The sequence below is a fragment of the Mytilus edulis genome, chromosome 1, assembly GCF_963676685.1.
Source record: "Mytilus edulis chromosome 1, xbMytEdul2.2, whole genome shotgun sequence".
Classification (NCBI taxonomy): Eukaryota; Metazoa; Mollusca; class Bivalvia; order Mytilida; family Mytilidae; genus Mytilus; species Mytilus edulis.
The window spans coordinates 123,655,907-123,679,039 of NC_092344.1; the positions used below are offsets into that span (position 1 = coordinate 123,655,907).

General features: G+C 33.3%; 1 long non-coding RNA gene across 1 annotated transcript; it reads right to left on the reverse strand.

Annotated features, from left to right (window-relative positions):
• Positions 1–3,938: 3,938 nt before the first annotated feature.
• On the reverse strand, positions 3,939–23,096 carry LOC139505254 (uncharacterized). Its single transcript, XR_011659617.1, has 3 exons — positions 22,989–23,096; positions 5,812–5,930; positions 3,939–4,246 (listed from the first exon to the last, which is right to left on the reverse strand). It is a non-coding gene; the product is annotated as an uncharacterized lncRNA (long non-coding RNA).
• Between the last annotated feature and the right edge of the window lie 37 nt (positions 23,097–23,133).

The following is a 23,133-nucleotide window of genomic DNA, read 5'->3' on the forward strand; positions in this document are numbered from 1 at the left end:
CATTTTTCAGTACTGAAAATTTCAGTCATTTTTCAGTACTGAAAATTTCAGTCATTTTTCAGTACTGAAAATTTCAGTCATTTTTCAGTACTGAAAATTTCAGTCATTTTTCAGAACTGAAAATTTCAGTCATTTTTCAGTACTGAAAATTTAATTATTTTACAGTACTGAAAATTCAATCATTTTTAAGTACAGAAAATTGTAGTCAAATTCAAGACCTAATAAAAAACTCGGTTATGCTATCACAAGGGGCCCTATCACAAATATCATAAGCCCCAAGGGTGAGTTGGGAATAGAAATATGCTCACTTGGTCCTGTTCCGATCGGCAGTAAAAAGCTTGTTAAAGTGGGGCGTCCATCTGGCTGTGAAAGATGTATCAAATTTGCAGCTACGTCCTGTCAGAATGCATATATCGAGGTTTAATCCAATGCCTCGAGTAAATAGAGTGACAAGATCTCTGTTAAGAACCCTTGCAACAACTCTTCTTGTTGCATGGCAAAATTTTTGTCCCTTACTTATATACCTTTATTTTCCAGTGGAAGTTGAAATTCCCCCTGATCATCATCGGGATGGGCCTCTATTATTAAAAGACCTACTAGTACCTGTTGTATTTATTGTTAACTTGTTCTCGTCCAGAACCATCGTGAAATATTTGCCACTGGACATAAAGCAATCAACAATCAATAAAAATTAATCATCAGCAAATATCATAAGTTGGTTTGGGATAAAAACAAGAATTTTATTTTAAAACTCCATGGCTATATTTTATCTTTCATTTCAACACATTAATACATTAAAGAGGATTCTTTTGATGAACTTTATGACCACATTCGTTATGTGCCTGTTTCAAGCCACGACTTCTCATTTTTGATTGTTGTTATTTGTTGTATGTCATAACTGGTGTTATACAATGTTTTTGGCGTAAACCAGTGCGGGGTTTTTTTCCTGACGATTAGTTTCGCTAGTTATCAAGATGACTTTTACAGCTTTCCATGCGCAATGATGTTTTCATTGATGATTTATGTGAAAGGCGGAAAAGGAGCTGTCATAAAAACAGTCAAATTCAATCACATTAGCAACAAATACAAAACTATCAGACAGGGGTCACCAATACAGTTTTTCAATATTAAGCAGTCAGCACCATAAAAGAAGTTCTGAATAGGTCCGAGAGAAAAAAAATAGATGTCATCTAGATGTAAAGCACAATGTCAGAATATCGTTCATCAAACTAAATGTATAACTACACAAAGACATATCTATAACATGACTTCGTCCGACTTGGGACAGAGGTGCATATAAATATGGTGGGTTAAACCGATTTTGTCGACGTCTGACGTTGAACATTATGGTTATTTATATAGTATCCTTGTTCTGTTGTTGTTCGTTGGGAGGCATACCACATCTCCTTGTTTTATTAATAGAACTAAATATGTAGATTATATATATGCAGTCGTCTATATTAAAACTGTTGCTCTTTCATACTTTCTTGTAGCACTTGAAATGCAATGACGTCTTTAATATAGTTCACGTTTCTCTTATAGATAGAAAAGATTCTGTTGATACCATGACAGTTTGTTATCAGTAATAATTTAAAAGTAATTCAAAAGAATAAGCACACGTTTCAAGATATTTTTATAACACTAACCTTGGATCAAGTCAGGAACCTGTAGTCTAGTGGTTGTGGTTGGTTCATTTCGGTAATATGTGTTGTTTGTAAATTGTTTTGTTATACATGTACATTAGGCAGTTAATATTCTGATATGAATTGTTTCATATTCATATGTCACATGTTTAAACCTTTTATAGCGACTTTTACTCACTCTATGAAGGTCGTACAGTCGACTACAATTGCGTATATCTACCTAAAACTTTGGTGAATTATTATAGTTGTATCTGACATTGAAAATTATAACAACATTCCTTATTTTTACCAACACTGATATTTTCTATTCAACGGCAAGAAAATAGAACTTTGCTTCGTATTGTTCTTTGTGTGGTTTAATATAGCATAAGAATTTTGACAGCAGTAGATTTTGAATGAAAAGCTGGACTAATTTTTAGGGTAGTAAGGCAGAATCCAATTAAAATACATAATTCTAAATATGAAAAGAAATGTTAGTTAAATCTCCACAAAACAGTAACACTTCTACAAAAGATATTTCAGTCTATTACTAATTGGAGTCTTATTAGACTTTCTTCATCTTTTACGTTACAAGTAAAGGAGTGTTCAAGTGCAAAAAAATGATTTTTTTGTCCTTGACCTATTAAAAGCACTTTCAAAATCACGGTTAGTGTAAAAGATCTAAACTACAGACAAATTTTCTACCTATGAACCCAAAGTGAATCGATCTATCACATGATTTTTTTTAATTGGAAATGAACACGAATCGAGTCTTCACAAGAATTTAACAGTAACTGAACATATTGTAGATAATATTATAGAAAGTAAATATGACTTTTTTTGGTCGTGAGCATGTTTTATACAACCTATTTTTATTTCTTTCTTGTTGATCAAATTTCTTGGTCCTCAACAATTAAAGTCAGTCCTGTAAGCTCTAACCAATAATGTCTCAGACAAATACAACTTATAAGATGCAACGAGAATGCTCAAGCTGAAACGTTTCGCTTGCTTTTATATTCACGAATTATTTTATGCTGATAGACCAAGGTTAGAGTTTTAGTACAGGTGTCACATACATCACACATTGTCAAAGATCCATGAAAATGAAGTCAATGTGAGATAAACCAATTTAAGTCAGAAAGACATGTATAGCTGACAATCATTATACACGCGTAATATAGTTTTTCTATTGCTTATCTCATACAAGAAACAGCCAAAACAATGAAAATTACATATTGACCAATGAACCATGAAAAAATAAAGTCAAGGTGACTCGTCAGATGACCCCTGCTAGACAAGACATTTAAATCATAAAATCATTTCATACACTATATCTAGTTTTATATACTAGTATTGCTAAAAGAAATAGACAAAAAAACTAAATTTAACATTGACTAATGACCTGTGCAAATTAAACAAATAATAGTTCACAAGACACATAGAAAACTAATGACTAAGCAACACGAATCCCACCATGGGTTTGATCTCGGGTGCTCCTGAAGGGTATGCTGATCCTGTTCCACATATAAATGTAGCACCCATCCTGTTGCTCATGTTATTACAAATCCGTTAAATAGTCCAATTCGGTAGTTCATTAATAGGTAAGTGGGAAAATAACATAATAAAAATAGAAATTTGTTTTCAAGCAGTTGCTTGACAATGAAAATGAGGTCAAGGCCAACAGACATAATACAGACTTTCGTTATACATGTATAAGCCACAAGGTATGAAGCCTCCAGTTAAAGTCAATTACCATATAAAATATCAAGCTCAATACAAATAGCTAACGCCGTAGGATTGTTATCTGTATCTTTCGCATGTCACAGGCATGACAATAAAGCAAGAAGACAAGCAAAGTCATGTACATCGATGACTCGCATCCTGGATTTTAGTTGTATTTGTTGATCAACTTTGAAACAAATTACTCAGGGAAAAGGGTCTTACTTGCAAAAGACAGAACGAAAGATTTTTTTCTAATCCATTTATCAACTTAATATTCTAAAAATAATTTATTCAAACGCCTGTACCAAGGTAGGGACCTTCTCATTGCTTGTCTCATGTCCAAAAAAACATAAAAAAAATCTTTGTTGATTTAGTTTTCATTCACAATGCAGAGCATGCTACATGTATCAAGTGTCGATGGTATGTTTCCCTTTTGATTTTTGTTTGGTGTTTTTTATCGATTGATTGCTGTCGGATACGAATGCGTTTTTTTGGAGCTACATGAATGGTGAAAGCATAAAATTTCTACATGTCAAACAACATGGAAAGGACTATTTCAATGTTTTGTACTTAAATGTTTCATTTAAAACTAAATTTTCTCTTTTGGGACTTTATCTGTAATGTTCATACAATAATTTTAATTTAAATTGTATATTATTATGAACGAGCTTCTGGTTTTGAAAATATACACTCATGGCAAGTTATTATAGGTTCTTTCGGTCTCTTTAAAAATACACCACCACTGTGTGTCTCTTACAGTTTTATTTAAATGTTCTTCCCTGCAGGCCTGCACATAATTACTTATTTGTATGTTATATTCTTGTAGGATGTTGATTCAATGATAAAATCCTGTTTAATAAACCGTATTAGACTCTTTGAATTCTTCATTCTGTTGCTGAAATCTAAAAATAAAATTCAGGGTACAATTTTCTTAAATAATCATCAAATACTACGGTAACCTTACCAATCAGGGTTATTATTAAGGAATTTTAAGATGAGTCCATATATTTAGCATTTCTGACACGTGCAATGGTGAGATTAAGGATTTTTTGTGATTTATAATTTATCATTGCAGTCTCCATGATAAACTAGAACAAGATAAACAAGAGTGCACACGCTGAAATATCTCGCCTTCTTTACTTATCATTGATATTATGTTGATAGTCCTAAGTATAAAGCTTTATTAAAGACTGTCACATAAACTTAACATTAACCAAGATAACTAAAAAAAGACCAATGAACTATGAAAATGAGGTCAAGGTCAGATGAACCATGCCAGGCAGACCTGTACAGCTATGCTTCCATACAACAAATATAGTTGACCTATAACTTATAGTTTAAGAAAAACAGACCAAAACACAAAAACTTAACACTGAGCAATGAACCATGAAAATGAGTTCAAGGTCAAATTAAACCTGCACGACTATATAGATCATAAAATATTTCCATACACTAAATATAGTTGACCTATGGCATATAGTATTAGATAAAAAGGCCAAAACTCAAAAACTTAACTTTGACCACTGAACCATGAAAATGAGGTCAAGGTCAGATGACATCTGCTCGCTAGACATGTACACCTTACAATCATTCCATACAAGAAATATAGAAGATCTATTGCATAAATTATGAGAAAAACAGACCAAAACACAAAAATCTAACTATAACCACTGAACCATGAAAATGAGGTCAAGGTCAGATGACATCGACCAGTTGGACATGTACACCTTGCAGTCCTTCCATACACCGAATATACTAGCCCTATTGATTATAGTATCTGAGATATGGACTTGACCACCAAAACTTAACCTTGTTCACTGATCCATGAAATGAGGTCGAGGTCAGGTGAAAACTGTCTGACGGGCATGAAGTACTTGCAAGGTATGCACATACCAAATATAGTTATCCAATTAGTTATAATAAGAGAGAATTTAACATTACAAAAAATATTAACTTTTTTTTCAAGTGGTCACTGAACCATGAAAATGAGGTCAAGGACATTGGACATGTTACTGACCAAAAGTTCGTAACATGAGGCATCTATATACAATTTGTGAAGCATCCAGGTCTTCTACCTTCTAAAATATAAAGCTTTTAAGAAGTTAGCTAACGCCGCCGCCGTAGCCGCCGCCGCCGGATCACTATCCCTATGTTGAGCTTTCTGCAACAAAAGTTGCAGGCTCGACAAAAATTTAATAATAACATTAACGGTACCAATTTTCTGCACCAGATGCGCATTTCAACAACACTTGTCTCTTCAGTGATGCTCGTGGCCAAAATATTTAAAATCCAAAGCGTATATAAAAGATGAAGAGCTATAATAAGTTAACCCTTAAAATTAGATCTATGAATATTTTTTAGTCATTGCTATAACATTGTTTTTATTATCCATAGTTCATGGATGGAGTATGATGCATGCACATACATATTTTTTTAAATTCTGTATTTTACTGATAAATATACTCACTTTTATAGTCAACATCACACTTTTACACTAACAGCAGCAACTGCAGGTGAGACACAGAGTTCTGTGGATTCATTTAGAAAATGTTCAATCTATGTATCCCTATGAAGATTTCTTGTTCCCTAGTTTGGTAAAATAATTAAGCTCATTAGTATGCAGAGGAAACCAGTTTTTACAATTCTAGATAAGTTAACGGACAATGATAACGGATAAAAATTTATGAATATAGCAAAGTGGGCTAAAACAAATATGAAATAATATAAAATAAAATTTTGAATTAAAACCAAAAAGTATACAGATCTTAAGATTAATGTTACAAAGAAGTATGTAAAGTTTAAGCAATAATCATAAATTGATTTTGAGATACGGCGTGACATGCATGTAAAAATACCCTCCCCCTTTTTTACAAAATACTAAATAACTGAAAAATGAAATTTTAAATCATCACCAAAAAGTATACAGATCTTGAGATCAATATAACAAAGAAGTGTGTAAAGTTTTAAGCAACAATCATAAATTGATTTTGAGATACGGCGTGACATGTAAAAATACCCTCCCCCTTTTTTACAAAATACTAAATAACTGAAAAAACAATATTTTAAATCATCACCAAAAAGTATACAGATCTTAAGATTAATATAACAAAAAAAGTGTGTAAAGTTTTAAGCAATAATCATAAATCGTTTTTGAGATACGTCGCGACATGTAAAAATCCCCTTCCCTTTTTTACAAAATACTAAATAACTCAAAAATGAAATTTTGAATCATCACCAAAAAGTATACAGATCTTAAAATTAATATAACTAAGAAGTGTGTAAAGTTTTAAGCAATAATCAAAAATTGTTTTTGATATACAGTGCGACATGTGAAAAAAACACCCCCCTGTTTTAGTTACAAAGTGCCGCAACTCAAAAAGTTTTAATCTTATTTTGACCGAAAAGTATACAGATCATTTGACTATCATAAGAAACAACTACAATAAGTTTCGTGAAATTTGGATAAGTCGTTCTCAAGTTACGGCGCGAAATGTTTACGCCGGACAGACGGACAGACGGACGGACACCGGACATTTGTATAACATAATAGGCGTATAAAAAAGTAATCAAAGCGCTGTAAGCACTGTAGGCAGTTAACCAAAAACCAAGGCAAACATAATTACGAAAACTGTGGCAATGTTGCTTCAACATTTTTTAAAGATTTAAAAGAACAAACATTAAACATTCATATTGAATATCCGTGTTGAAGGCCGTACTTTAACCTATAATGGTTTACTTTTTTAAATTGTTATTTGGATGGAGAGTTGTCTCATTGGCACTCACACCACATCTGCCTTTATCTATATATAATTGTACATTTATGTTCATTTAATGAATTAATTATTAAGGCAAATAATTCATATTTTATTAAGGTTTTCAATAGCAACGCACATGACCGTTCGTGGTCATGAGTCTTTCATGAGTCAGCAGTGGTACAAATTTGCAATGATTGCAGTTCTTCTAGTTGATCGTAATTGTTCGTATTAGTTGACTGTTAATGGTTCAAGATGACTTTAGTACGAGCTTGTAAAAGTATGAATGGACTTGCTTCCCTGGAAAGCAAACTGAGTTTGTGTTGTACAGTACAAAAGTTATGAGACACAAATCAGACAAATGTTTACTACTACAGGGATCAATGGTGAGGTCTGACTGACCTGTCCATAGTAAATGTAAACGACTCCCACCTTCACTCCAAATCAACGATGTCTAAGTTTGGAATAAAATGACAGGTGTTAGGGTCTAGCAAAGTGATATGCATATGTGTCACATATGAGATTGACCTTGTATGTCATTCAATCTTTTCTGAAATGACAAACAGGAATGAATATGGTTTAGGCGTTGGTATCTCAATCTTTTGCAAGTTTTAAAAACACACACAAGAGGGTTTGGGGTGACCCTAGGGACTACCCCTATTTTTCATTTGATTTTTTATATTGTCCCATATATGAATATAAGTATATGGTTTATGGGTGGGGATCTCGGCCGTTATCAAGTTTTCCAACAGGAGGGGTGGGGGACCCCAGTGACTTCCCCTATATTTCATTCGATTTGTTAAATTGTCCAATACATGAATATATATGGTTGAGGGGTGGGGATAAAGGAAATAAAGATATGAATGAATGAATGTTTCTAAGTTATCAAACAGGAGTGGGTAGGGTGACCTTAAGGACCCTCCCTATATTTCATTTGATTAGTGCTCATACATGAATATATATGGTTTAATTTAAAGGTTGGGATCTCGACTCTTTCCAATTTTTCAATCAGGTGACTGCAGGGACTCCCCCTATATTTCATTTAATTTAGAGTTGGGGATCCCAACTGTTTCAAAGTTCTTCAACATGAGGGGTAGGGTGACAACAGGGACTTCCCCTATATTTCATTTGATTTGTTATATAGTCTTATACATGAGTATATATGGTAAAGGGGTGATGATCTCGAATGTTTCCAAGTTCTCAAACAGGAGGGGGTACAGTGACCATAGGGACCCCCTTATAATTCATTTGATTTGTAATATTGTCCCATACATAAATATATATATTGTTTAAGATTGTGGATCTCGACCATTATATATTCTCAAACAGAGTGGCCCCACGAACTCCACCTATATTTCATATGATTTGTTATATTGTCCCATACATGAATATATATATATATATATATGGTTTAGGGGTGGGGATCTTGTCCTTTACCAAGTTTTGGTAATTTTTGTCTCTTGTGGATAGTTGTCTCATTGGCAATCATACCACATCTTTTTTTTATATAAGAAACTTCCAGCTATTTTAACTGACCTATCAAAATTGAGAAGGAAAAAATACCCCTTGAAATTGCAGTAATATGTTCAACTTGAAAAGCATTTAACATGCATTACCACCATTTATCACTGATGAAAAAAAAATTATACTGTTACCAGGAACATATATATTGTTAGATAAACTGTTCCCAGCTGTCACAATGTATTGGATTTTCACATTAAAGATCATTAAAATTGGTGTACAAAATATTTTCTGCTTTTTCTTTCTTTTTCATTTAAAAGTCTTTTGGTTTTTAATTCTAGTGTTTATATTTATTAACATGCATAGATGCATAGATGTATTTTGTAACCTGTCTGGATTTTTTTAGTAGCCAAATCCGGGATTACCTTTATCCGCTTCCGGAATCGGATCCGATATTGTAATCTCGTGGCAGCCATTTTGGTTTCAATGTTGTTTTTGACAGATAGTGAGATACGATTTTACTCGGATTTACACATTATTTATCGGCGATTTTATGTATAAAGCTAGCGATAGAACAAATTGAACATGGCTGTCATGAATAGTAATGATGAATATAAGTTTGAGATCGTTTATTAGGAAACTTTGGTAAAAATGTTTGCAAAGTTATTTTTTTATATTATTTCAAGGTCCGTCGGGCATGTCGTGCGTAGCTAGTAACAAAGTAGAAAGTCCGACTGCAAAAGTGGAAGGTCACAGACCTTGGACCACCGCTAATTTAAAACCCTGCGTCCAAATTGAAAAGATACGAAAATTTCGTCTTCTTTTAAATTCAAAATTGCCGCCAACAGTTGAACTTATATACGTAGTTGACTACGTATTGTCGACAAACAATATTCCTACGACTTTTGCAATTTGGGAAATCTTAACTACTTGTCTTTAGAGATTTTCGGCGATTAGATATTTCATACATTTGTTCTTTGACATCTTATCCAAAAGCTCAGAGGATAATAAACTACATAAGGATTCCTAATCTGTAATCTGTAATCTGTAATCTGTAAACGAGTTTCTGCCAATCAAGGCACACCTCAAAATGTGCTCTACTTCCTATGTGCAACTTTAAAACTTTTGGGAAAATCGACGATCATTTAAGGTTTTTCTGGTCATATTTTTTGTAATTCAGAATGAAAAGTATAAAAAAAACTGTCCAATAAGTTACAAATAATATAGTAGCCAGCTAAATTATAACAATGGCACGTATTTCAGCATTTATTGGGTAGCACACAAATCCAGAGTGCTCGCATAAGGCAGCTTAACTGCCTAAAAATGAAGCTTTGCTGTAGTAAAATATAAACTTGCGTAGCAACAGATCAAAATGATTAGATCTATTCGTCAACTCCCCCCCCCCCCAAAAAAAAAAAATCAAATTATTGTCCCCTTAAAACAAAACAACCATTACCATGGCAACCATAAAAGAACCATTGTAGTAAAGTTACAGATTGCATAACAATATACCCGGAGACAAATTATTTTAAGTGACAGTTTTGATGGCAACATCCCGTGGCGGATTCAGTAATTTTCATGAGTGGGGCCCCGCTGACTGCCTAAGAGGGGCCTCGCTCCAGTCAAGCTTCGGTGATTCCCTTTATAAGCAAGCAGGATTTTTTTCCCAAAAAGGGAGGCTGGACCCTCACCCCGAGTTATAATAATAATATAATAAAACTCATTAGGATTAAACCAAATTTCAATAAGGCGCTCTACATAAAATATCAACTACATAAATGAATAATTTACTTATATACAAATGTAAACAATAGATCTAAATAAACAAACTATAATTACAACAACAACCAGGTGCTCCGCAGGGCACATCTGTATACGACCGCAGTGGTGCAACCCTGAACGGTTGGAGAAAATTTGGTCACAATATTGAAGCTTCATACTGTCTGAATTTGGATTGTGATCGAATTTTTGTCATAATTAAGGTTTTTGTCACAAAATAAATGTGGCCAGAGATCTAACAAATCTACTATACAATACTGTGCAATTGAAGGCTTCTTCGTGAATTTTTTCAAAATTCGAATTTCGAAATTTTTTGAAAAAAAGGAATCCCTTAAAAAATTTAACCCCCCTAAAAAAACTTATTGAAACCCCCTTTTTAAGCAATAACCCTTCAACTCAATCCCATCATTTCCCTTGTAGTATGGAACCTTGTATTACGATTTCAGAGAGATTCATTCACCTAAACAAATTTTGTTTGGAAACTAGAAACATGCTTCTTTTTTGCCCTTTTTTGGCCCCACTTATTCCTACATATTTTGGACAATTATTCCAAAACTTAATCCTAGCCTCCCCTTTGTTATGTGGAACATTGTGGTACAATTTTAGAGAAGTCAATACAATTACACACAATTTATTGTCTTGAAACTAGAAAAATGCTGGCTTTTGGTCCCTTTTTGGCCCTTTATTCCTAAACTTTTGACCCATAACCCCGTAAACGAATCCAAACCTTCTACTTGTGGGTTTAAACATTGTGGTACAATTTCAGAGCAAATGAAATACTTATACACAAGTTATTATCCTTACTAGAAAAATCCTTGTTTTGGGCTTCTTATTCCAAAACGGTTGGACAACCATCCCCAAAATCGATCCCAACCTTCCTTTTGTGGTATTGACCCTTTAGAAAAAAAAATCATTAAGATCTATTTTGTTAAACTAAAGAAACTGTCCGGAAACCAATTGGGCTTCGGACGACGCAGACGACAACGACATCATACCATTATACAATCCAAAAAACTTTTTGAGGTCGTATAAAAAACACCTATAGTATAATTTTTTTATTTCACTGGATAATGAATTCCACGCCTTTGTGCCACTAAAAGAACCAGATGCTCCGCAGGGCGCAGCTTTATACGAAAACAAAAACTCCCAAAATCAATCCCAACCTTCCTTTTGTCGTCATAAACCTTGTGTGAAAATTTCATAGATTTCTATTTTCTTATACTAAAGATATTGTGCAAAAACTAAGAAAAATGTTTGTTTTGGACCGTTTTTGGCCCCTAATTCCTAAACCGTTGGGACCAAAACTCTCAAAATTAATCCCAACCTTCTTTTTGTGGTCATAAACCTTATGTTAAAAGACGTAGGTCCGGTAAGGGCCGATTTTGGCCTCAATTTTCAAGTTCATCTGACGAAATATTTTAGACACTAAGTCTTTTTAAACACTTAAGTGTCTATTTCAATTGATTCAATTAGTTTTTGTGAAAGATTTCAACTGATTAAGTCATTAAAAACGCTCTGATTCAAGCTTAAACATGAAAAATCTATCAAATTCGCCAAAAATCGTCACTTTTCAGATGGTTTTGGTCAAAAATGAAAGTGCCGCATCCGTGTTCATCCTCAACCTTTATATATAGTATGTATTATCATCAAATACAACTTACATTTCAATATTATGGATGAACACGAATGCGGCCACTTTCATTTTAGACGATCTTCGCTAGCCAAGGGTTACGAACCACTCCCGCTCTCTCGTAACCCTTGGCTAGCGAAGATGATTTTAGACAGAAACCGTCTAAAATTTGTCTAAAATGCTGAAATTGTGAAGATTTCAGTAATTTAGCGTGACTTTATGATGATAGTACCCGATATATGTGCATTGTATTGTCAAACACAGCCCATATTTATGTACCAGAATCATTCTACTTTCCAAAAAATGGCTTAACGATTACATTATCACAATTTTGTAAAACTGCTATATTTTGGGGCCAAAAAGGAGTCTTACCGTACCTACTCCTTTAATAGAATTCTGTTTACTGAAAGTTCTTGTGCGAAAACCAAGTAAAATGCTATTTTGGGCCCTTTTTGTCCCTAATTCCTAAACTGTTGGGACCTCCCAAAATCAACCCCAACCTTGCTTTTATGGTCATAAACCTTTTGTTTAAATTTCACATGTTTCTATTTACTTATACTTAAGTTAAAGTGCGAAAACACCAAATGTTTTCGGACGACGACGACGACGACGACGACGACGACGGCAACGTCATACCAATATACGACCGAGACCACAATTGTCTGTTCTTCTTCGCTTCGTTGTTCACGAATATAGTCCCTAGTGTTTACTCGTTTAAACTAATATCAATTTGACATGTTACTTGTAACTTTTCTTTTCATTTAAAGTACCTAATACAATACCAAAGAGCTTCCAAAACTTAAAATTACTGGAATTTATTACAGCTTTGTGTTTATTAACTTAATTCTCTGGTTGATGAGCTCTTTTGTGGCCGGTAACAGAGTAGAGAGTAAAATCACAAAAATACTGAACTTAAGGTCGTGATAACGTCGCTGTGAGATCGTAGCGCAATCTCTCCGAATAGAAACACGCTTTCGCTACGCTCTCGCAACGATTGTACAGCGACCTTTGCGATCTTATACGATCTTAATGCGCTTCCACTACGCTTCTACCACGACCTAATTTCGCCACGACCGCACCACGATTGTTTTGAACATGTTTAAAGATGGCCACGCTCTTCACGATCTTGAAGATCTCACCACAACCGTGGTACGACCTTACTGCGACCTACACGATCATCAAAATTTGCATTTTTTCCACAGATCGTAGTGCGATCGTGGCTTAGTTGGACTGGGGTATAAGAGAAAACTCAATTCGGAACATCCATAATCACGTGGCTAAATCAAATAACAAAACGCATCAATAAAAGGATAGACAAGAATTATCAATTTCCTATTTTGGTGTCTGTATGATCTATAAAATATATAACTTTCTCACTGAATGTATATGTTCCGGACCATATGAGTATTTGGACCATACGCGTACGGTCATGACCATATGGGTATATACTCATATGGTCCGACCATACGCGTATGGTCGGGGTAATTAACACTCTGTTACAGTTTACTTGTAATACTTCTAAACTCTTCATATGGTATGACCGTTCATTCAAAAGACGCTATCATATAGGTAATTTTATCGTTATATTATAATAAAAAGATAAGCTAAATAAAAATAAGAAGTTTCACATTGTTAATTTTACTTAATTGTCAAATTTAAAGTAAACACATTTTATACCGATGGTCATTACCGATGGTCATAACCGATTTGTTATTACGAGTAAATGGCAATATGTCGACTAAAAAATTAAATTCCAAAAATTTCTTAATGAACTGTTACATAAGAAGTCACTGGAAAGTAGCATACTATTAGTTTATTTAAGTTGTGTTGTGAAGATGGTGTATTGCATTCAAACATTTTACGATATTTGAGATCTAGAGCTTCTTAAAAACACTGTAGACATCAGAATTGCCAAAGACCTCGGTATCACTGTACGCAGCTGCAAAAAAGGCTTGTTTTTCACTCGCAAACAAAATGTGTAAATGAAAAAGATCGTGCACAAAACTTGCAAATGCAAAAAAGCTATGATACCGTGTGGAAGTGAATGTCATCCAAGCCTACATGCACTAATGTAACTAGCGATGAAAACTAACTATGGCATCAATATTAAATTTTTACGTAGATTTTTTTATTATATAATTAAAAAATTGTCATGTTTTAAACCATCACTGTTTTTTTTAGATAAAGTTCTTGTATTATTGAAACGTTTATAATGTAATTTGGAAAAATAAATATACCTATATGGTCCAAATACTCATATGGTCCGGCCCGTTAATAACCAAACGAGTATTATACTCATATGGTCCGACCATACGCGTACGGTCGGACCATACACGTATGGTCGGACCATACACGTATGGTCGGACCATATGAGTATACGCATATGGTCATGACCATACGCGTATGGTCCATATAGAGCTTTCTTACAAATTGACGAAAGGTACGTATGCTTGACGAATCATACGTAAGACTCGTTTAAGCGATCCTTTATTTTGACATATTTAAATAATAGTCGTGGAACTTCGGACAATTATCCTACATACAACGACAGTTATTAAATTGGACTTTTCCGATATATTTATAGGATGTCGGGACGTACGATATGTTAAAATATGATACCACCAGGTCGGATGAGATAACACTACAAAATATCCTAAATATATCTAGTAGTCAGACAAAAAAAATGCCCCTAAAAAACTAAAAACCGACCCCTCCCCTACGTATACTCTTCAATATTACAATGTTTTGAATCATCGCCCCCCCTCCCCCTAAATGTGTATATATGATATACCGGGGCAATGGAACGAATATTTTAGCGTATAATTGCGTTTTGCCTATAGTCCTCAACATTCATCAAATATTAGCCACTGGACGATAAGTGATAACTTCGCGTCTATCTTTAAACTTGTGTATTATTAAATCGTCATTATAAAATCCACAATGTATATGGTGTAAAATCGTAGATTTATTTTCTTGATATACAAAATCTGTTTTTCTAGATTTATTCAACATTACTTTTTCATCATTTTTGTTTAGCAAATCTCGATATTCCACTTTGACAATTTGCTGAAAGTGTACTATAAAAAATAAAATAAATGTTAATCTTGTCGTTAAATTTAGACTAACGTACTTCAATAATGCCATTGAAAAGTTAATCGTGAAACTCGTGCTTAAAAATTTCCCGCGGAAATGTGTGTTCTCGTGGTTAACGTAAGTATTACGTATCGGACGTAAGTGTATTTGACACTATTTTTCTCTGTTTGATTATATTAAAATCGTGTATTATTTGCGATATTATTCTTTTTTGAAAAATAAACTTGATTCAGAAAAGAATTCTGTTTTACTGGATAAAACACAGACTCTTTTAACAGTTATTGTGGAAATGAAATACGTGCTCCCTTTACGTTCGTTCGTACCTTTCGTCAATTTGTAAGAAAGCTCTAATACTCATATGGTCCGGAACATATACAAAGAGGGTAACCAAAGATTTTGCGACGATGCAAATATTAAACTTTACAATATAAATAAATATCTTTAACCAACGAATTCAAATAGCAAAAGCTATGCAATTAACAAATATATACTTATATGCTTCATGTAAATTATTTAACAATGAAATACATTAATTATGAAATTTGAAGTTTTACCAAGGGCGCTAATAATTAATTAATAACACTGTCTACCACACAGCATTTCGGGGACACTCCCTCTGGTATCATTCCCCCTCTTTTATAGCTGACTATGCGGGGGATTTTTCTAATTATTGGGGGCATTATGATGACCTATAGTTGCTAATGTTTGTGTCATAGTCACAGTCATCCTCATTGCTTCCCTCAATCTTTATTCTATCACCAATAGTTTCAACACCTAGTCTGATCAAGTCTTGATCAGTAAGGTGCTGAAAAGAGTCATCTTCTATCCTATCATCTTTAAAAATTTTAATTTGAAAGATTTGTAGATTAAGTTCTACAAGAGCACGTTGTATAGCAGACGACATGTTGCCAGTATGAAAATAAACCCGAAAAATATATACATGTTTTCGGTTATTTTCGGAAGTCTACCACCACCACATAATGAAAAAAAGCACTGAAAGTAATTGATTAACCACCTAGTATAATATTTTTTGAACCAAACATAAAACATTTTGACCACTGATCTTAAAGTTGTTTGAACTGAACATAATATTTATTTTACTGAACATAATGATCAGTCTACAGAACATAATATTTATTTCACTCAACATAATGATAACAGTACTGATAATAAAGTGCTGCGCTTTAGCGCATGATACGCCCGTTGCTCTTTTAACTTGTTTTTAAAAGTGTTAGTTATTGTCCAAAAATTGGAAAATCCCCCCATTTTTAAGAATAAAAAATCATAACACGGAAATGTAAAATCTTAAATTTATAAAAATTGAAAGGGAGCTTACATCAATATATATAAACAATTCACCAAAGTCTCATGGACATTGGTGAAAGCCTTTTTGAGTTATTGTCCGAAGTGTTAAAAATCCCCCTTTTTTATGAATAAAGCCCCATAAATCCAAAACTTAAAATCTGAAATTTATAAAAATTGAAAGGGGGCTTGCTTACATCAATAGATATAAACAATTCACCAAAGTTTCATGGACATTGGTGAAAGCGTTTTTGAGTTATTGTCCGAAGTGTGGACAACGGATCCCCTTTTTTATAAATAAAGCCCCATAAATCCAAAACTTAAAATTTGAAATTAAAAAAAACGAAAGGGAGCTTACGTCAATAGATATAAACAATTCACTTAAGTTTCATGGAAATTGGTGAAAGCGTTTTTGAGTTATTGTCCGAAGTGTGGACGACGGACGGACAGACGGACGGACAACGGTATACCATAATACGTCCCGTCTAAAGACGGCGGGCGTATAAAAAGTGTGTTTGACCACTGAATATTTCGGTTTCTGTAATCAACATAATGAGAAATCTACATAATATAATAATATGTTGACAGAAGATATTTTCAAAAGTACTGAATATAAAGACAAAAGTATATTGATTAAAGTGCTGAATATAATACCAGATCTGCACAATATAATGATTATTCTACTGATCATTATGATGTTATTGCTCAACATAATTGTTATACTACTGAACCATGTGAACATAATAAAAAGGGCACTCATAATCGAGAAAAAACGCTGAAAATAATTAAACTTTCACAGCATATCCTAAATATGAACAACGAAAGACAGCTATCACAAATAGATTCTGGGTGTATCTGTGACTGGGAAATGTGTTGGTCTGGAACCACACACACACAATAAACAGTACGGACTCTGACTCTGGGACTAGCTCTTGTAACAAAAGACGACTCTGGTTAGCGCAATGTATAATTTAATAAGTTCAGCATGGAAGTAGAGTTGGGACTGCTCAGTGTAATACTAAATCCATTTTGCCACATCAAAATAACAACATAGTTTATATAACAAACCAAAACTACTTGTACTTGACAAATATTTCTCTAAATGAGTGAGAAAATTCAAATAAGGGATAACAGAAAAATTAACACATACATGTAGATAATAATTAACAATTATAGAACATACAGACTTATTTATGGGATTAAAGCCTTGGCTTGTCAAATACGAATAATCTGAGACTACTATAACACGTGTTATGGTAGTCTCAGGAATAATTATAGATCATTTTGAAGTAAAATGTCGCCATTTAAAAAAAACAAATCAAAACATGAAATTATATTAGCTTAATCTTCTAAACTTGACCTAAATCTTGCACAATAAAAATATCAAAATCCATAGTGAAATATTGCAAATATAACAAAATCACTGGTTTTACAAAATCTTTAACAAAATGTCCAAAAAGTATCAAAATAATTTTTTGTCCATTTTTCCACTGTGACACAGCTATGGCGTTCCATATTCCTTGTCTGTCCTATTATATTCATATATGGTATTTGAAATGAAAATAAGCACAAAACCAGTCATTTTAACAATTAAGATCCTATCAAGGAACCCTTTTAAGGTGACTATATCAGAGACAAAAACAAAATGTATACAATAGATATAAAAAAAAAGAAGATGTGGTATGATTGCCAAATAGACAACTCTCCACAAGAGACCAAAATGACAGAAATTACCAACAATAGGTCATCGCACGGCCGTCAACTATGAGCAAAGTCCATACCGCATAGTCAGCTATAAAACTTTAAAGGCCCCGAAATAACAATGTAAAACGAGAAAACTAACGGCTAACTCATGTACAAAAAATGAACGAAAAACAAATTGAACACATAAACAAACAACCACTGAATAAGTATACAAGACGAAAAGAAAAGGACAGTACAAAATATGTTAAGAATCTAATCTAAAATAAAAATGAAATTATCCTCGTACAAAATAAATATTTATATATAAAAAAGGTGACTAGATGCTCTGCAAGGGTAATTAGCATATTTCGAATTTTACTTAATATGTTTTTGACCAGCAATTTAAAAATGAATAAATACATATTTGAACAATAAAAAAAAGAATTTTTCATCATAGGATCGGGATATTGTAACTTGATAAAGGAATTCGAATGTGAAATGATGGTAGCTAACCACGGATCCAAGAAAAGACACGTATTATATGTCAATAAACACGATATTAAAATAAGAAGATGTGGTATAATTTCCAATGAGATTTCTGTTTACTACAAGCTATAACTACTGGAAGAAAAAGCTCAAGTAAAATTAAATGTTATCAAGGATTGGAGCGGCCTTGTTATCTGAAAGACAGAGAAAACAACATGATTTTTTTTATATCGGGAACTTTTCAATATTCCCAACTATAAAATCCGACAAATTAACGAAAAAGTTTTTTTTTAGTGAGAACAACATTTTATCAAACCATAATTATTTATTTCTTCAATATAAAAAGAAGGAGATGTGATAGGATTTTCAAAGTTAAAAAAATAAATGGATTTAAGCAATTATAGTCGGCAATAACAGGTTCCGACATGAAAAATAAGAATTAATACACAAACTGACGGCCTAATTCATAATAAAACAATTTACGAAAAACATATATGACATACACGAAAAAACGACAAACACTGAACTACGTGCTTTTGACTTAAAACAGGTACATACAGAATTTGGCGGGGTTAAAAATGTCTGTGTGCGCTCAATTTCTAAAAAAAAAACCCCTATCACAACACAAGACCAAACTATAAAAAAAATCAGTTGAATGATCGGATCATCATTCAATACTATCAATGACGATATCAGATCAGGTGCGGGATCCAAACCACGGAACACCCTTAAATTCCACAAAATAAAAATAAAATCGAAAAACTTGAATGGGGTTTCAATCACCAACACTCCCTCTCCCCTCATGCCGGATCCGCTCAGTCAGACTCAACTTTTGAGTGTGTAATTTAGGTATAAAAAATTGATAACAATACAAAATAAATAACTGATATCAAATTGTAACAGAAAAAGGAGAGAAAATCATTCCAGACATGTGTTGCAGCATTGGATTACAGTAGTTTTAATAAATATTTATATGACAGAAGTATCATGGAAAATATAAACTAATCATGAATGTGGCAGAAGAGATAGTACACGGTTTATGTTCTTCTCATTGATATTGTTCAGGAAGGCTCAGAGTGATTGTACAGTAAACTTGCAAGCGATTGTACAGTCAATAAAAATATCCGACATGGAGAAAATGAATATATTTGGATTTCTACTGGAACAATGACTTCAAAACTTTCAGACAGGTACGACTATATATCAGAAAAGGTACATGTGGAAATTCAGGTAGCAAACATTGATTTTTCGATGTTTTTTTATACATTTTTCGTCGTTTTTTTTATACATTTTTGATCCCTGTTGTGTGGCAAATTTGATCGTTTCACACATCATGGAGCTCCATCATTCTAAGGAAAACGTTTGGATGCACATAGCTTTCTTATTATTTTATTGGTTCTTTATGAGAATATTTAAGCTACCAAAACCTGAAGCAGAAACGTTACATAGCTATATATAGTAACATAAGAGTTCATCCAATTTTCTTCAAGCAACTTGTTATTTTGCAAATGTCGGGGCCCCTTTTGACAGTCTCCCGAATGACCAAATTATAAGAAAACCGTACAGTTCCGTTTCCACACTATGGTACTGGTCCCTTCGAATAGAATCACGCTTTCACTACGATCTCGCTATAATGATACAGCGACCTTTGCGATCTTACCACGACCTTAGTGCGAACTCACTAATACCTGATTCCACCACGATTGCTTTGAACATGTTCAAAGTTGTATACGCTCATCACGAACTTGAAGACCTCGCCACGACCGTGATACGACCTCACTGTGATCTTCAAGATCGCGCTACGATCGTCAACATTTGCATTTTTTCACAGATCGTAGTGCGATCGTTGCCTAGTGTGACCGCAGAATTAAACTTTATTAGTTGAATAGAGCCACAAGAGCTTAACAAAAAAATATTACTTCCCTTAGCCCCATATGTTTACCATTTCCTTGTAACAGGACTCAATTTGGCAAAAAAGAGGGAAAGTGCAGAGTTTATAAATTAGCCAAATTATGTTTAATAAAAAGAAATAATATAGATATTCAGACATTTAAAACTTTTTTCAGTTTAAAAAAACAAATGAAAATAGTGTTCAAAAGTAAACTTTCGTTAAAAAAATATGGATTATTTGAAGAAAAAAAAACAACAAATTGCACACATTTAAAGAACATTTTATATATAAAACAGAATTTACAAATAATTTAACATAAAACAGATAATGTTTATCTGTTTATCTTTTAATACAAAAAAGTTATGTATTCCTGTCGACAGGAAAAATATGTCCACAAATCCGAATTTTGAGCGTCCGTCGTCGTTAACTTATAAACAAATTTTCTCCTCTGAAACTACTGGGCCAAATTTTACCAAACTTAGCCACAACCATCATTGGGGTATCTAGTTTAAAAATTGTGTCCGGTGACCCGCCAAACTAACCAAACTAACCAAGATGGCCTCCATGGCTAAAAATAGAACATAGGGGTTAAATGTATATTTTTGCTTATCACTCTGAAACCAAAGCATTGAACAAATCTGACAACGGGTAAAATTGTTAACTAGGTCAAGATCTATCTGCCCTGAAATTTTCAGATGAATCGGACAATGGGTTGTTGGGTTACTGTCCCTGAATTGGTAATTTTAAGAAAATTAGGAGTTATTGCCCTTTATAGTCAATTTTAAACAATTTTCATTAATTTTGTAAATTTGGGTAAGTTTTTACAAAATGTGTTCCTCTGTAACTAAAGGGCCAAGTTCCTTACAGATAGAGAAAATTGTAAGTAGCAAGAATGATGAGTAAAGTATGATCTACGAACAGATCACAATCACCAAAAAACAATTTTGTCATGAATCCATCGTTTTCCTTTGTTTAATACACTCATAAACCAAGGTGCGCAACACAGGCTCTTAAGAGCCTCCAGTTATACTTCATTGAACTTTTGATGTCGTCCCTTAGGCCGTTAGTTTATTTCGTCTTAATTGTTTCACATTTTTTTTGTCGTGGCCTTTTATAACTGATATACAGTATGGGTATTTGTCATTTTTTGTCAAAGGCCGCACGGTTGGTTATAATTGAAAATACTACTTCATTGATCTCCAGTTGGTAGTTGCCAAATTGGCAGTCATACCACATCTCCTTACTTGTTATGATATTGTATACATTTTTCGTACATGACTTTAAATTTCGCGTCCTGTCTTAACTATAATATATGAAATATTAGACGCTTGACATTAAAAGCAAACAACTAACAATCAATCAATTTAAACTCGTGTTTAATAAGTAGAAAATCAATTAATTTTTGGAGTTAAAAGGGGGAGGTGCCAGGAGGTCTTTGAATGTAAATATGGTGGCCTGGTAAGAGCTGGAATCAATAGGCATGCTTAGCGACAAGTTAAGACTTTAAAAATAATTAAAAAAATCCGCAAAAAATCGTGCTGCCCCATTCCCATCCTTAGAATAACAAAAGGTCGTACCCTTACTGTTATTGTCCGTGTGTTTTATTATTTATCCAGCTTGTTGTCCATATAGTGTCCTTCTAAGGAGGCAACTGTTTAATATTCGGGGGGGGGGCTTGATAATCACAAAAATAAATGGTTTGTTCCGTGGTAGTTTCAAAATACATAACCTGACTTACAATGCATTGAAAATAAACTCTGCAGGTCTATTCGAAAGTATTAGATGGCAACAGATTCTTCATAAAATTCATTTTTTCCCCAAAAAAAGTCGTGAAACACTTCCGAAAAGTTCATATAATAAAATTATTAATATTATTTAAAATATACTTGAAATGTCTGAAAAAAGGTTTCATTTAACTTGAGCTATATTGTGTCAGATACACATACCTCACTTTTATTACAGGGCAGTAACTACATTGAGGCAAATTTTATGCTTACGTTATAATTTTATATATACTCAAAATTGGAATAAAAAAGAAGTATCAATTTAGATATTTCTCATCAGACTCGTTATTTTTCCTTAAATCTTTTATTTTTTTATTTATTTCAAAGTCTAATTTTCTGTCAACCAGTGTATTCGCTGATACTGTTTTTCTCTTTAGCCCTTTCTAGCCTATTTTGCTGCAATATACTTGATACATAATTTTCTAAAGTTGTTACTTTACAATTTTTTATGCCTCAATTATGGGCATTATGTTTTCTGGTCTGTGCGTGCACTCCTCCATCTGTCTGTCCCACTTCAGGTAAACGTTTGTGATCGAGGTAGTTTTTAATGAATTTGAAGTCCAATCAACTTGAAACTTAGTAAACATGTTCCTTTTGTCTTTGTCTGAGTTGTCATTATAGATGGTCCTAGCTGTCTTTTTTAGACGGTCCGAGTTGTCCCAGGACGGACATGTTCTGCAACTAACTAAAATGCCCCAAGTTTGAACACGTTATTTGATTTCGTGATCACCAAACTAACCAAATGAAATGTGAACTACATTGATATATTTCGTAACTTTTTACCTTAAAAAATCCTGGTCCTATGTAGATTTGGAAGTTGTCGTCAGCAAAAGATTAAAACACCGTTCATTGTGGGCTTCCGTTGTCGTTGATTTCTATATTTTATGCAATTGTCAATTTCATCATGCAATACTTTCTCCGCAATCAG